Genomic DNA, 16,768 nt, shown 5'->3' with positions numbered 1-16,768 from the left:
GTTTCATTCAAAATTAAAGTGACATCAATATGGTATGACATAATTTTCAAAGTCAATTAAGCAAATCCAAATTAGGGCTGTCTTAGCCCTAAGAAAAGGAAATCCCTGCAAGTATTCAATGTAATCTAAACAGTCATTTTTACAAATTCCATTCTTAATGGTATGTAGTTTATTCTCTGACCTTCTTTGAATTAACCCAGAAAGAATTTTAATAATGGATGAAAAATCTCAAGTCAGATCCAATATTCTTTATACAGGGCAAACTCCCAGAAACTTAATAAATCACAAGGAATACTTGACTTATGATATTTGTTTTCCAGAAGACAACAAATTAGCAACAACTATGCCTCAGATTAACAAATAAAAGAAAGATTATTAACTAACAAAGAAATGCACTGAGTTAAAAACAGAAGCTTTAAGTTTATGCAGCAGTTCTGGCAAATATCTGTTTATACATTATCAATTAAAAGCAGGTGGGACTCACCCATTTTTTCTATTATGAGATGTTCTACACTGATCCTTCATCTGAATTTGCTCTATGCTATTATTCTTGGAGATTAAAGTATCTTTTACTTCAATAGCAGCTACACATATTTTTTTGTTGCAATTCCTTGTAAAAAAAAAAAACAACAGATTACCTTCTTTCCCTAGAGAACTTTATCTTTAATTTACTGCTTTCTTTTGATTAGAGCAGTTAAATAGGCTCATCCAATACACAAAACTATCCAACTGACCTCTTTAAGGAAGATCGATTTTTATTTCTCTTACATTATTGCACAACTAAAATGCCTCTTTACAGCACTTCATGTGAGATTAGAATCAGAATGACTTGTAAATAAAGAAGCAGCACTGCTGCAAGTCAAAAGGCTTGAATGAACAAAAACCATAAGAATGTGTCTCTCAAATGGGACTTGAGAGAACTTTCAAACTTGTAAATAAATTTATCAGTTGCATTTCCTTTATATGTCATAAATAAGCAGTGAACAGAGCAGAGAGCATCACTGCCTAATATTGCAAATTCATGATCTAGTCTAGTCTCTCCCTACTTAATCCATTTCCTATCAAAAATAGTTACATTAAATAGTAATTCATATTTTTAAAGCCAAATTCCTAAGGTAATTTCCTCATGGAATTCTTTACAACTCTAATGTACATCAATTTTTAAAAGCTACAGATACTTGCAGCCCTTCTGTAAATTCAATATGCAGAGAAATAGTTTAAAAACTCCACCATGTCCCCTTCAGGCATCCCACAGCAGCTTCTAAACTCCCTTTACAGCTCACACACAATTTTTCATTTTCTCTTTGAAGTGCACTCACACAAATAATGACTTCTGAGTTTCCTGATATTTCTACTTTAATGTGGGGAAACCAAATTAATTAAATATATTTATTTTGCAAAACTTCTGCTTATAAATATTTCCTGGATTTTCTCACATCCCTCAGTGAAATGGAGTGAGTGCTTTGTTGAAGCTCTAGAATTTTCTTCTGAGAAATTGCTTAAGGAGTTGTTTTCCTGCCTACATTTCATTAATCATGTGTTTTTGTATTTAGAAAATGCTTATGTATGTAAGTGTTTCATTTCAGTACATAAGCTAAAAAAAAAATCTGTTTAAAGTATGTTCTTTTCTTTTGTTTAAAGTCTCTTCATATTTTAATATTTTATGAAAAAAATGACAATGGTTCTGAAAATGCAAATTTTTTTGCAGGCAAAATACAAGCTTATTTATATCCTCACTGTCCCAGGGAAAAAAATTTCTAATACAACAGAAAAGATAGACATAGAGTCATGGAATCATAGAATAGTTTGGGTTGAAAAGGATCTTCAAGACCATCTAGTTCCAACCTCCTTGTCTCAAGGAGGTGACCTCCACCACAGGTTCTCAGGGTCCCATCCAATCTGGTCTCGAGCACTTCCTGGGATGAGGCATCCACAGTTTCTCTAGGCAACCTGTTCCAGTGCCTCACCACCCCCACAGCATAGAATTCCTTCCTAATACCTAACCTAAACCTACTTCCTTTGAGTTTAAAGCCATTCCCTCTTGTTACATGCCATAATGCCTCTGTCAAAAGCCCCTTCCCAGCTTTCCTGTAAGCTCCCCCTTCTGAGCTCTCCCAGAAGCCTTCTCTTCTCCAAGCAGAACAACCCCAACTCTCTCAGCCTGTCTTCACAGGAGACAATTGTAAAACTGAAAAATTAAATATTTCCTCCCAGTAAAATACACTGCATTCATGTCTATTGGATTTTGGTAAGCAAATTTCTAATGTGAAAGTCAATTTTTCTGGGTTTCACTGCACTCTGTCATGAGCAGTGAAGCAGTATTTCAGAAATTCAGTCACAGTAACATTAATATCATCTCTGCTGGTATGAGAGGGATCCAAAAATCATTAGCACATCTATTAAAGGCCTTTTAATCATATTCTTCTCTTGACATATCTGCAGCAGCATGTGTCAGCCCTAGAAGTTAAGCCATGGTGTTTTCACAACCTGGCAGCTGGAAGTTTTCAGAATTATCTGGTACTCAGCTCTGCCATATCTTAAGAGAGGAAAGCTTTTCCCCTTGTTACGCTCTCTTCTTGCAAGTTCTTCATTGCAAAACCCACAAAAACTTATTGCTAAATCATTTGGCTGAAAAAGGTGCACTCAGATTTTTCCCTCTCATGTTTATTTTTTTCATAACATCATATTTTACTTAGACCTTCATAAATGCACGTTTTCTCACCCATGATCTCATGCTATTCATAAAAGGAACCACATAATTTAAACCGAAACATTTTATTTCATTGAAGTGCCAGCTGTTCTTACATATGTAATAATTGCAAATTGCCTAGGCAACCTGCATAACTATGCAAGAGAAGTCCTCTGGCTCTGACAGCTTGCACATAATCACTTTCTTCTTCAGGCATGAGCAGCAGAGCTCCCTGCATCCCTGTGGTACCCTGCCCTCACTTCACCTGCAGCACACAAGGCTGATGCTGGCCTCAGGAGCTGTGCCTCTTCAGACTGCTCTAGCAGGCAAGGGTGGGATAGGCAAGCCTCCCACAGATGGGAGAGAGGCATGCATTTCTTCTGTTGGTCCCTGAAGAAACCTGAGCCAGTGATCCCAAACAGACTGAACATGCCCCAGCTTCCAGTCCAGCAGGTTACAAAGAGCCCACCGTACGTGTCCCTTACTTCAATGGCTTGTTCAGTATGGGGAAATTGTTTGGAAGTTTTCCTTTCCAGATTAAGCCCTTCCCCAGGTCCATTTTGGGGGAAACTGCTGGTAAGAAAACCAACTGGCAAGTTTGTTTGTGTAACCTCACATGTTTCTTTCTGAAAACTGACAGTGCCATGAAGCAATATTTGTCATACTGATTAGTTAATGACCTCTGTTTTTTAGCACTTTTTAGCCTATATGTAAGCACCAAAAAGTCAACTTGATTTGTTTTCATCTCATTTTAAACAAAATTTTAAATTCTACTCCAAAAGTGAATCCACTTTTTACATAAAGTCATGAGGGTGACAAAAACAAATAGCCACCCAAGCAAGATGAGTCCAGTTCAATTAAAGACCAGAAATGTGTGGTCAAGGTGGAGGCAGATTTGAGCAGTGGCTGGTTTACCACACCCTGGTATCAATTTTAACTACAAAACATCTTGGTCTTCAGTGTGGCATTGACTTAAAAAGTCTCTTGTCTTAGTTGCAACCATCTTTAGTTATAACCATCTTTTCAGTAGGAATGTAGCACATTTGTGTGTTTAGAATTTTTCCAGAAGAAAAAGTAGCATCCTAATATTTTCAGTGTGATATTTAAAAAAAAGCAAGAGATAAGTATGGAAAACAAACTCCAGTATAAGTAGTTATGTTTGTCTTTAGCATTCATTGCCAACAGCCAAGATAAATTCAACATAAATCAAAATTAGCTTAACTTACAGTACCAAATTACAGCAGCCTAGGATGAACTACTCAGTAGAACAGAGAATAAATTCAACTACTCTTGAGAAATCATAAATTCAGCTAGATTCTATATTCTATTTAGGAAAAAAAAACCAGCAAAGTCTTCAAATGCTGAATAAAAATTTTAGAGGTTGAATCATATTGGAAATGTTCTCACAAGTCTGTGAATTGGATTTCTTTTCAGTCGAGGACTTTGAAATATGTTAATCATAGTGCTCTCTCATATTCCGCTCTCTTTGTCTGTTTGGAGGCCTCATTTTGGCATTGGTGAGGTTTTACATTTATCCTTGAGTAGAGTTGGAAGTTTATAATTAAAAAGCAAGAAAGGGTTAAGAGAAACTTAACAATTGCCTCCATAAAACCAGTATCCCAGGAACACTGATGGTGTGGATCATGGATGAAAGTGCTCAAGTAATGAACAAGGAACAGACAGGAAAGGTTGTAGCTCGCAGTGCCAAGCATTAACAGAAAAAAAGTGCTACATCAAAGCATAAATAACTGTTTGAGCAAGAGATACTTGTCAGGAGATAGAAATGATCATAATGGCTGAAAATGAAAAAAAATAAAACATTTTGGCTCAGAAGCTGAATAAAGAAATGAGTCAATGTCATTACAGTTATAATACCTATAATTCAGCATGAAATATAATTTGAAAGATATAAGCCTGGGAAAAAAAAAAAAAACAGGATAAATTTTTCCAGTGTTCTGGATAAGATATTGGCAAATGTAAAATCTGGGTGGCAAAACTAAAACAATAAACAGTCATTTTGTCACTATCTGGAGGTCACTTTTGAGGTGCCTCTAATTTTGTTACATCTCAGAAATCCATAAAAACCAGCACAAAAAAAGTCAAGCAGGTTACAAAGTGGTTTTGAATTAGTTTATTAACATGTCATATACTACTTTAACATCGTTTCATGAGTGGAGATTCATGATGGTTTAGGTGGATACAGAAAAAATTTAAGATCCTCAGTCTCAATAACTCTGTTCTCTACTGAACTATAGGTTTGTGTTTAAGGTGTTTCTTAGAAGCTGTTATTTACTAGTTCTTGTTTTTGCTACATTTAGCTCCTGAGGGTTTGCCAATCATTCTTTGATAATCTTTTGGTCCCCCGATCACATAAATTTTTAAGAGCAAATAATCATAGAATTGTAAAATATGCTGAGTTGGGAGGGACCCAACAGGACCATTGAGTCCAGCTCCCTGCCCAGGACATCCCCAAGAGTCACACCATGTGCCTGAGGGCATTGCCCAAATGCTTCTTGAACTCTGTTCAGTTTGGTGCTGTGACCACTTCCCTGGAGAGCCTGTTCCCAGCCACCCTCTGGGTGAAAATCCTTTCCCTGATATCCAGCCCAAACCTCCCCTGACCCAGCTTCACACCATTTCCCTGAGTCCTGTCACTGGTCTCGAGAGCAGAGATCAGTATAAGAGATGGCAGAGCAGCTTCTGTATGAGATACTTGGAACTGCCCATTATAAATCTCAGCATTTTCAGTGTAGTCTCAGTATCCTTGTTCAAAAGCATTTCCCATTTTTAAAAAGCATTCATCCCTATCTTAGTGAAAGTTCAGTCGAGTCTACAGAGCCTACAGAGAATATTCTTCCAAAAGAAAGAAGAATATTTATATTCAACTGCAAACACAGGTGTTTCTGTGATTTTCAGTTATCTACAATACATCAAAATCATGACTTCCATCAACTTACCTGTATCCTTGCCTCCACATTTGCAACTGCCCATCTCACAGTGAGGTAAGGAATACAAGATGTGTTTTAAGTCCTGCATTCCTAAGGAAGTGATCCCAAAAAACTGTCCCATTTCTATTGGCAACCTTTTAATTCTTCCCCCCAGAATTCTCCTATACTGGATGAAGGGTAAGCCACATGTGAGAGATGATATCAAATTAAACAATGAGGGTCCACAGCATGCCCACAGAAGACTTCAGGGTTACCCAACATATTTCTCCAGCCACCTCAATGTTCAGAAAGGTCAAAGTTCACACATATGGCCCTTCTGAACTGCTGCATGCACCTACAATGCATGGCAGAAATGCCTGAAGAGAAGCCAAAAATTTCAACAGAATTATGCAATTTTAAAGGTCTTTTAAAAAAAAGGAATATGGCAAAGTAAATAACTCATCAGCATTTGGAAGCATAAACACCAGAAGGAGCCCTGAAGGAGATGTGTCTTACTGCATTTTAAACAAATATCAAGGTAGGTAACTTGCATGAGAAACACACTGCAATTTGATTTCAGTAATTTATTAAATTAACAAACCCACATTTGTTTATCTCAATTACCAAAACTGCATAAGTTGCCATGCTATTTTCTAGCACCATTTCAGTCTCAAACATGAATTATGGCGGTGAATTTCAGTTGTTTTTTCAAATGTTTTTGTACCACAGTCCAACACACAGAATATATGCTCCTTAAGTTTTCTGAGCAGAATTAAGGTTATGCAAACACATCATTCACCATATTTTCTCCCATCATATGATAGATATATCCTTACACTCACTTCTAGTTCTAACAAAAGTACTTACTTGGTTTGCTTACAAAAGCACCACCAGACTTTAAATCATCAGATCTGTGTTCTAGGAGCCCACCTGCACCCCATCACTGCAGTTCCTGACTCACACACAACTGTCATGTGTAGAAAGGGGCTTTAACACACTTTTTCTCTGCAAGTCTCTCATATTAGATCCTGGTTCACACTTCTGACCATTGACTATACAGGCTTAGAGTTCCTGCTCCAGCCTGCTCACACCTGTACTAAGGCAGTTTCTTCAGACACAATTACAGCTGTGAAATTAATTTAGTCCTACAGACCGTCTTTGTAAAGGCATCTGAAGAAGCAGATGTGCTTTAAGTGCTGCTTTTAAAACATACTGGCATCCAGCTCCTTCAGGGAGTCAGCTGCCTTAGCATTTCCACATTAATCTTGCTTGAAAATACCTTGCATATTTTGCCCACCTGATCTCTTTGATCTCAAAACAAATAGCTGGGATAGTTTCTGGGAGCAAGCTCCAGTTTTCCAAGTGCTGGTTCAGGGTACCTGCAGGACCACCTTTCACTCTTGGAGCTATTAATTGAAGAGTTATACTGTAAGCTTTGTAAGGGAGCAAAAAATTACCAGCTTTTTATTCTTTTCATATCCAGTTTCCACCAATGCAGGTTTCCCATGGATACTATTTATCTTCACCTAAATTTATTAAAGCAAATTAACAATATGGTGTGGAATAGAGCTAGCATCTGCACATTCACTTATACCCATTACCCTGAGGTTTGGCATATGATACCTTGAAACATGAACTCTTACACCAAGCCTCAGATCAATAAAAATATTGCCTACATGGACTCATATTAACAAAGCAGAGGGTGAGGAAATGAAGAACTGTATAAATAGGATAGCTCGTTTCAGCTGAAAGCAGCTGCTCAGGCTGCCTGTGAAACAATAATTCAATTTGCAACAACAAAACTGAGACCACTTGAAAACGTTCAGGGAGGTAAGGAAAAATCTTCAAACCCAAACCTGAAAAGCCTCCCATGCTTGGAGAGACACTCATCCAACTGGTTCCCTACCTGAGTTCCTCCTCCAGCAGAGCAGTAGAACACTTTTTGGCAGTTCTGTCACGGCCTCTCTCCTGCTTCACACCACTTGTGGCCTTGGTTTTGGGTCTAACACAGCAGCTGTGACACTGCCTGGGCAGGGCCCTTTTTCTGAGGAACCCAGCTAAGAGGCTGTGTTGCCTTCACAGCCTCTTGCAGGAACAGATCTTGTCTCAAGCCCTCCATGCAGATCATCTCCACCATGGCATGAGCCATTCCTGGGTCTCACATCATCTCCACCACGGCATGAGCCATTCCTGGGTCTCACGCCTATCCAGAAGTGAGGTCTGTACAACTCAAAATGAGTGCCAAAATGTTTTATTTCGACCAGAGATGAAGTCACAGTCTAGGACATGGGAGATCCACATTACAGTCCGTGAACACCCCTTCTCAGCCATACTAAACCCTTTCTCCTTCTCCTCTTACTCATCCCTGGTAAGCACCTAAACTGCAGCCCTTCTGGAGGTTGTTGTGTTTGTTTTCACTAAAAATTCACCCTAAGAAACCTCCCCTGGAAAAGTTTTATTAAAGCAAATCATTGAAAAAGAATTTCATTTTTGACAAAACAATACTTCCCAGTCATGACTAGAACTCTCACGGCGGCATCCTAGGGCATCGTTGTATCCTAGTTACTGGGCTGTGGTGAGCTCTGTTTGCTGTTTACGAAAATAAAAGCAGAGGCAGGAACTTTTTCTGACAGCTGTCAAAATTAGCAATGAGCTAGTTTTCAGTGAAAAAGGTTTCTGGCAAGCTGTCAACCAGAAAATTGAAAATCAGAAAGAGAACATTTATCAGACGTGAAAAACAAGTGTAGCATTTAAGCACATGCTTAATGGAAGGCTTGGTTTCACTGCGTACAGCTCATCTGTGCAGAGGGGAAACAAACAAACTTGGATCTGCTTGGGAGAGAAGGAAGGGAAAAGATCAGGTGACAAGGGGGAAAGTGCAGAGGGAATTTGCAGGAAGGTCTAACACATCCAGTTTAACTTGCTTATTAAGTTGGGAAATTCTGGATATAGCTCCCAGTCAAAGCCCTTTTTTATCTGCCTTTTTTTGCAAATCTACAAGGAAATTCACCTTACACTTGTCACACAAGTGTATTTGTCTCCCCTGAGGAAAATGAGGAATGTTGAACTGGAAAAGATTTCATCCAAACCCACAAAAGTTTGTAGTATTTATCATGTCAAATTGAAGCGTTGCTCTAGCAAAATCGTCTTTCTACCACAGAGGCAGTGACTCTGCAGATGGAAAACCACCACACTTCTGAACCCATCATACATATCAAACAGCACATTTAACCTCCTAATTTCTCACTGACTTTCAACACCAGGTGCATTTTGAAGCATGACATCAGATAATAGTTTTCTAGAATTGGTAACTAGCAGGAAATGTACTGAGGAAAACAGATATAAAGGGCCTTCACACTGAGAGCAGGGGACATGTTAGGAATACATGCAAGGTTTACAAATGACAATCCAGATGAAAGGAATATAATTTTTCCACTTAAGGAAAAATCCATTTTCTCCCATATGAATCCTTCTTTAATGCCACAGAAACACAGTATCTTAGAATGGTTTGGGTTGGAAGGAACCTTGAAGGTCATTTAGGTCCAACCCTTCTGCCATGGGCAGGGACACACTCCACTACACCAGGTGGCTCAGAGCCCCATCCAACCTGGCCTTGACCACATCCAGGAATGGGGCATCCACAGTTGCTCTGGACAACGTTTCAATGCCTCACCACCCCCACAGAGATCGTCTTCCCAATACTTAATAAATACTTAGTATTAATAAAACCAACTCCTTTTCAGTGGCCATTCCCCATGTCCTTGCAAGGAGTCCCTCCTCAGCTCTCTAGTAGGCTCACTTCAGGAACTGGAAAGCTGCCCCAGAGCCTTCTTTTCCCCAGGCTGATCAACCCCAACTCTCTCAGCTGTCCTCATAGCAGAGGTGCTCCAGCCCTCTCATCATAGTCATGACCCTCCTCTGGAGTGACTCCAACAGCTCCACATCCTTCTCATGCTGGGGACCCTGGAGCAGGATGCAGCACTTCAGGTGGGGGAGAGGGGTTAGAATCACTCTCCAGAGGGGGAGAATCACCTTCCTCAACCTGCTGACTCCTCTCTTTCTGATGCAGCCCTGGATACAGTTGACTTTCTAGGCTGCAAGTGTAGCCAGAAGGTGAGGAGGGAACCATCTGGCAAATTCATGCCAGACTGACACCATAGAGCAGCACATTCAGTTTGCAGTGTGGGTGCTATTTGTGGAAAAACCAACAGGGAAAAGACTGGTTATCTCACCCTGCTAATATGTGTGTTCTTCTCTGTCCTTACAAATAATATTGTGATTCCTCAGAGGCTAGACTGAATGGTTTTCAAATGTATATTTTAAGAGACAGATAATATTGAGGTTTCCAAAGGCACAGCAAGGACGGATTCCTCATCTCAGAGGCTGAATATGTCAGGCCACCAGCAAGATGCCACTTTCCTCCAAAATATAAGAGAAAAAGACCTATCCTGTTTTTTCCACTTTCCTTTCCTATCCTCTTTTTTTTCCACTCCATCCATCATGATGTTTTTCTGGAAGGAAATCCATATTCAGATCAGCTCTATTAATAAACAAGGCAACTTTCCCCAGCTCCCTACTCCTTCCCTGCTAAACAGCAAATTTCCATTCCTTTCCTCCATTTGTTAAAGCAATGACTCAGAGGGTTCTTCCAAGGCTGAAATACCCAGGATGTGTGAAATGTTCATATCAAATCAAGAGACAAGACAGCTCACTACTTCACAAAGAGCTGCTTATATCATAATAATCCATCAATATTTTTCTCTTTGACAAATTTTGACCCATGTTTCTGTTTGTAGGGGAGAGGAAATTATTTCCACAGTGCTCGTCTCATGAAGACCTCTTTCCCCAAGCAACCACTTTAAAAAAATTGTTCTCCAGGCCCTGCCTGAGGTTTTTCCAAGCTTTTAAGAGCAATAAAAGCAGGGGCTAGTGTTAAAATAAAATATGAAAAAAATGTCTAGCAAATAGTGGATATACATCAACAGAAAAGATATGCAAGGTTCATGGCCTGTTCCAAACTTTCCTATAGCATCTTCTGGCAGGGCATATGCTCCCAAACAAAAGCAAACAGCCAAATCTCCTGTGGTGTGTTGACCCTGTCAGGACACCAGGTGTCCACCAAAGCTGCTCAATCATTCTCCTCTACTGGTCAGGGCAGACAAATGATAACAAAAGCCTTGGGGGTCAAGCACAGGAAAAGAACACTCAGCAATTATTGGCATGGGTAAAAGTGATTTGACTCAGGGGAATTAATTATATTGCAAATCAAATGCCAGTAAGATAATAAGAAATACTTGCTACAGAACAACATAATGCTTGTCCAATTTTTTTTTAACCCCATAAATGAGAAATATCACACTATAAAACCATACTACCTTTTCCTATACAAATTAAGAAACAAACAAACAAAAAATGTTATACATGCTGTACAGTGGTTGTATGAGAGAACCTACTCTGGTATATTACATATATATCATATGTAGGATTCCAAATTTGTTTGCTTCTGTCCAGAACTGGTATGAATAGTGAAGCAGGTGGGGTCATGAAAAGAGCTCTGTGTTACTCATCTGATGCTAATGGGATTTGAGTTGCAGCTGTGATCTTCATAGGGGTTCTCATTAAGCCTATGTGACTTAACTGTATTTTATTCTCTGTTTAAAATTTATCTATCAAAATGAAATCAGAAATGTGGTTTCTGTCACATACAGAGCAATTACCCTTAGTACAAAGCCTGTGGAGAGAAAAGTCCGCTGTACTTTAAAGAACAGAATTTAACAAAAGCTTTTACAGCAGTAGCATGCTTTCTGTGTTTTGCCCAGATGCCATCTAGTACTACAGAAACTTATAGGCCTATACATGCCCAATTTTTTTGCCTTTTTTTTCATACCAAGCCTGTGCCAAACCCAAACAACTCCTTGCTTACCTCATTCTTTTGCCTGAGAGTTGTGGTCCGGAATCCTCTCCTCTGGCCTCAGCTCTCTTCACAGAGAGCAGCAGGCACAACCTTCCCAGGATTTCTCCCAGGGAAGACAGAGAGAAAGCTCAGAGAAAGAGGAGAAAACAATTCTTATCTCTTCACTGCTCCTGCTGTTTGGCACATGTGGAATGTGTTATGGAGACTGTTTACCAAAAGTGATTTGTTAATTGGACTCTGGTGATGGTTGTTTGGATTGATTGACCAATTAGCCCAAAGCTGTGTTGTGACTGTCTGTAAGGGTCACAGGTTTTTCTTTAGTATACTGTTAATATAGTCTGTAATATAATATAGTATAGCTTAATAAAGCAATCGCTCAGGCTTCTGAAATCACAGGAGTCATTGCACATTATTCCCTGGCTGGGGGTCATCCAACATCTATACTATCCCACAAGCTTCTGGGGCTTCAACACCAAGAGCAGCTGCAGTTTAGTGCTCCAGCAGATGAAAATAACATTAAAGTAAAAGCATTAACTTGGGGACACAGTACACATACACCATGTTGGAATCCTGATCTGAGTCCTACCACATAAGGTTCAAATTTGTATCGATTGCTCAGGCTGAAAGCACTGTGAAAATGCACATGGAAAATCCTCTGTGTTACAGAAGGTTTGTTGAATATGGATATTGCAGTTTTAAATAGAAAGGCTTTTGGTTTTCTCAGTATAAAACCAAATAAAGCCCATGGCTTTAACTGAAATGTTCTCCTGGGATGAGAAGGCTTCTGCTCTCCCCTTGATCCCAGAGACAGTACATGCTTTTATTTTCATTAAGTGAATGAAATGACACTAAAGTCTTATTTTGTGAAGAAAAATATTATTTTATAACATTCTATGTGATCCTATTATTATCATTATAATTACTTCTTACTTTTATGGCTGCTCTGAGGAATCAATTTGTATGTATATCTGGGTTATGGCACTGTCAGCAACAAAGCACTTTTTAAATACATAAACACAATTAAGAACCAACTGCAAAGTGTAGTAGAGTGGCTAAATGTCACTTTGCCCTGTCAGACAAGAAAAGAGAAACTCCATTCCATGGAGCGCTGAATATGCATACTTGCATATGGGGCAGAATTGTAACACCTGACAGCTCCCATGAGCAAAACCACCATATTTTAATGTGGTTCATATAGCTGGGGGTAATCTCTGAGTTTTAGGCATATATAGGAGTTAATAGAATGGAAGAAAAAAAAAGAAGAAGAAACATAACATGGATTTACAGGTAACAGTTTTATGCCTACGTAATTTCTACATCTTTTTTTTAGTTATTTTTTCACCAAAGAAGAAGACTGGAACTCAGGCAGGAGTTGAAAGAATGGGGGGAAGGATACACTAGGTAAACCTAATCTCTATGCTGCCCACTCCAGACACTTCTTGCACCATGACACAAAACAGACATAAGAAATATCAGACTGAGGAAAAAAGTACTCTAAGAGCATAAAATACCAGCTTACCTGCTACACATGGCAGCATATTAATGCTAGTTTTCTGCTGAATTTGTCAATTAGGGCAGTTTTGGACATAAAAATTCTTCTTCAGGGAAGACAGAAGGAGGTATATGTCCCTAAAATGCATCCTGCCATTCCCAGGGCTAATTAACAGTGGTTTTGCCAAGTATATTACATTACTTCACAGTACAAGGGTATTTTCCCTGATCAATCAAATATTTGTCCAACAGATGTAGACTTTCAAAGCTGTATTCCAGATATCTGGAAATAGAAGATAAATATAGTCAACTGATTTTTTTTTTTTTTTTGCCCATACTAAGCCTTTACTGAAGAGCAAGATTTAGTTGCAGGTCTATCATTAGACTGCCTTCATGACTGCTTTGTGGCACTGCTTTCTGAAATGCTTATTGTACAGGAAAGTACTTAAAATTGATAGTGGCTGTTTTGGGAACAGACAGCTTAAGTATTTACTTTAATGAGAGACAGTTTGGGAGGAAATGCATCAGCAGTAATAAGTACTTTTCTTCCAGGACATTATGGCCTCTACCAAGAAAGTCTGCAGCATTTTACAGTAGTTTCCAAACTCTCCTTTTACCTTGCACGGTTCTCCCACTCTGCCAATTGTTTCGTACTTTTATCTCCATACGTCAAGACCCTCTAAATTGTTTGGTTTTCAAAGCTTTTAAAACACATTTCAGCTAATTTGAAGAGAAATTGGTTGCTTTATAGTATATAGAAGTAAAATATATAAAATCAGAGTTTATAAATTAAAAGCACTAAGAAATCTTGTACACCCATACTTAGGTACACAAGTGCTCACAACCTCTATTTTTCATGTCTCCTAGCTTCTGTACACTTTTCCTAAGTAACTGCTGTCACTGTCAGTACAATTTTCTCTCATACTATGTACCCACTATCAAGTCTTCACACCATTAAATCACTAATAGACAATAATACCTCCAGGAGGCTTATGACAGGGTTTGCTACAAATTTGCAGTGGAGTACAAAGCTGTAGGTATTTTTGGTATTCCTTTCAGCACGGAAGTAGCAACCTAGATTCCTCTAGCCATCAGTCTGCCACAGAGCTTGTTTACTGATGAAGGAGATGGGCATTTCCCTTCTGAGATGTGCCACTGGTATTAACAGAATTAGAAACTGAATAAGAGAACTTGTATTTGCTGCCAACCAAAAACCAACATTGGAGGGAAAGCAGACTGAACAGGCGGGTAACTGGTAACTTCCACAATTATTTCCAGAAATGGTTGTCCTGATTCCAGCTGGGTTATCATTGATCTTCTTCCGAGCAGCAGGTACAGTGCTGTGTTTTGGATTTAGTAGGAGAATATGTTGATGACACACTGATGGTTTAGTAGTGGCTAAGCAGGGCTTACTTACCCAGAGTCAAGGACTGTCCGGTTTCCCGAGCTCTGCCAGCAGGCAGGTGCTCAAGAGGACAGGAGGGAGCTCAGCCAGAACAGCTGACCCAATCTTGCCAAAAGAGAATTCCATGCCACAGGATTTCATGCTCAGTGTATAGACTGGGAAAAGCTGGCCAGGAGGAGCCAGGCACTGTGTGGGATGGGCTGGGCATTGGCCAGTGGGTGGTAAGCGATTGTACTGGGCATCAGGTGTCTGTCCTGGGTTTTATTTTTCTGTCACCTTTTTATTACTAATAATATTAGTATCAATATCAGTATATTTTACTTTGTTTCCATTATTAAACTGGCTTTATCCCAACCCTCAAGTTTTTTGGAGGGGCAGGAATGGGCAGTGAGAAAGTGACTCCATTGCTCTTTGTTGCCAGCTGGGGTTAAATCGCAGTGGTGTAACCCAACGCTGAGGAGCCCTTGCACACAGTGTGACAGGTTTTACCCAACACAGCAGGAAAAGCAGCTCCTGCTCTCAGCTGCTTCCCTCCAGGAAGCAGCTCCCAGTGCTTGCACACTCTTGCATTAGCCACACAGCTGGACATCAAAACACTTTTAACTAAGTGATCAAAATCTGCAGTCTGAGATCATTCCACCTTGCATGTCAGGGCTTTATGCAGCAACAGTTCCCAAGCCACATGCAGTCCAACAAAAAGAAAAACCCAAGCCAAAATACTTTGATTCAGTCAGTTGCAATATCTTCCAAACTATCACTCTGGCATTAAATAGATGTGCTCACTATATTGTATTGCACACCTGTAAGAGCCAGTTAAAAATCATCCAGACACAATTACTTTTTGTATTTGACAGATTACATAAGTTATCACAAACTCAATCAATTTTGCTGAATCAGCATTTTCTTCTGAAGAAAAAACTTAATTGGGAAGGCAAGAGCCGCATTTACAATGATCATGTTTGATTAAGAATTGAGAAGCAATTAAGGAAAATAAAATCTCAGTACAATCTCCCTGTCTTCTTTGCAAAGACTGCATTAATTTAGCAGAACTAAGAGGAATTCTGGCTCAAAATGGTGTGTTTTCCCTTTGCCTTTCACAGGACAAAAATTTCATTTTCAGTTTTCCTCTGAATTTCTCATCAGGTTGAGATATTGCTCATTAACTAAACTTGGGGTTTCTCAGCATCTAAGAATCATTTCTCTGCCATGTGTTGGTCTGCCCTGAAGCAGAACACCAAGTACATCTTCCAAATAAAAGATTTCTCAGTTAAAAGAAGCAGAAACACAGAAAGTGACATACACTACCCACACAAGTTGATTGATTGGAATCCAGCCCCACAAGCAGGTCCGTGACCATGTTTTTGCAGTATCGAATTTTTGGAACCCCCAAAAAGAAAGGGAGGTAAGAGTGGTTGCAAGTACAACCAATTCCCAGGCTGCCTGCCTGTGTCTGCCCCACATTGCCATCCTCCAGGGCCCATGGGACAGCACAGCCTGTCCCTGCTGCCCCATTCCCCACCCAGACCTACTCCTGGGCCAGGCAGATCCTATCCTGCCTTCACCTCTGGCTGCATCCTGGAGCCAGCTCAAGAGAGAGAGAGAAAATCATTGGCTTGGAGTTACAAAGTAAGGGAAGTGCTTTGCAATGGGAATTCAACCATCTAGAAGCAGATTCTGTGAGCAAAAGCATATATCATTTTTAACACTTTCTCATGTGTTAAAGATATCTTGGCCAGTTTCCTGCTGTTTTTCAGTGAAGTTCAGTAAGCTGCTCAATTTGACGAGAAAACTTCCAAGACATCTTTCGACTGCATTCAGACTAATTTGGCTGTTAATGTACAATGATAGAAATAAACCTTAAGGACACATTCCTATAACATTTTGCAAGCTTAATTGCTAGGAAGTTATAATTTCCTCCCACTGTGACAGAAATTATGATCTCCTTCTTAAAAACATAAACCTCAAAAATATTATTAGAAGCCTCCTTTTTGCAAATTAAGAACATTGATTTTTCATTACAATGCAAAGAACTGCACATAATGTGTAGAACAAAAACCCTATTCAAGCACAGACTTGCATATGCAAATGGTAAGTCATGAACAGGAACATAGGTTATTTTGAATGAAAATAGTTCATTAGATTCTAGTTCTTTCCCGCTTCACTTGCTCCTAACTTGATAAATACCTTGGATTTTCAACTTTACTTTAAACATTCTCTTTTTGTGGCCATTTGAAGGTCAGGACTTAGTTTAGAAAGGTGGATGCATGTTAAAAAAAAATGAATGAATGATAGAATAGGAGGTGAGACCCAGCAGTTGTGTAAGCATCATTCACTTCTCAGGT

The sequence above is a fragment of the Fringilla coelebs genome (assembly GCF_963513975.1).
Source record: "Fringilla coelebs genome assembly, chromosome: 1".
Lineage (NCBI taxonomy): Eukaryota > Metazoa > Chordata > Aves > Passeriformes > Fringillidae > Fringilla > Fringilla coelebs.
This window is presented reverse-complemented; position numbering follows the sequence as displayed.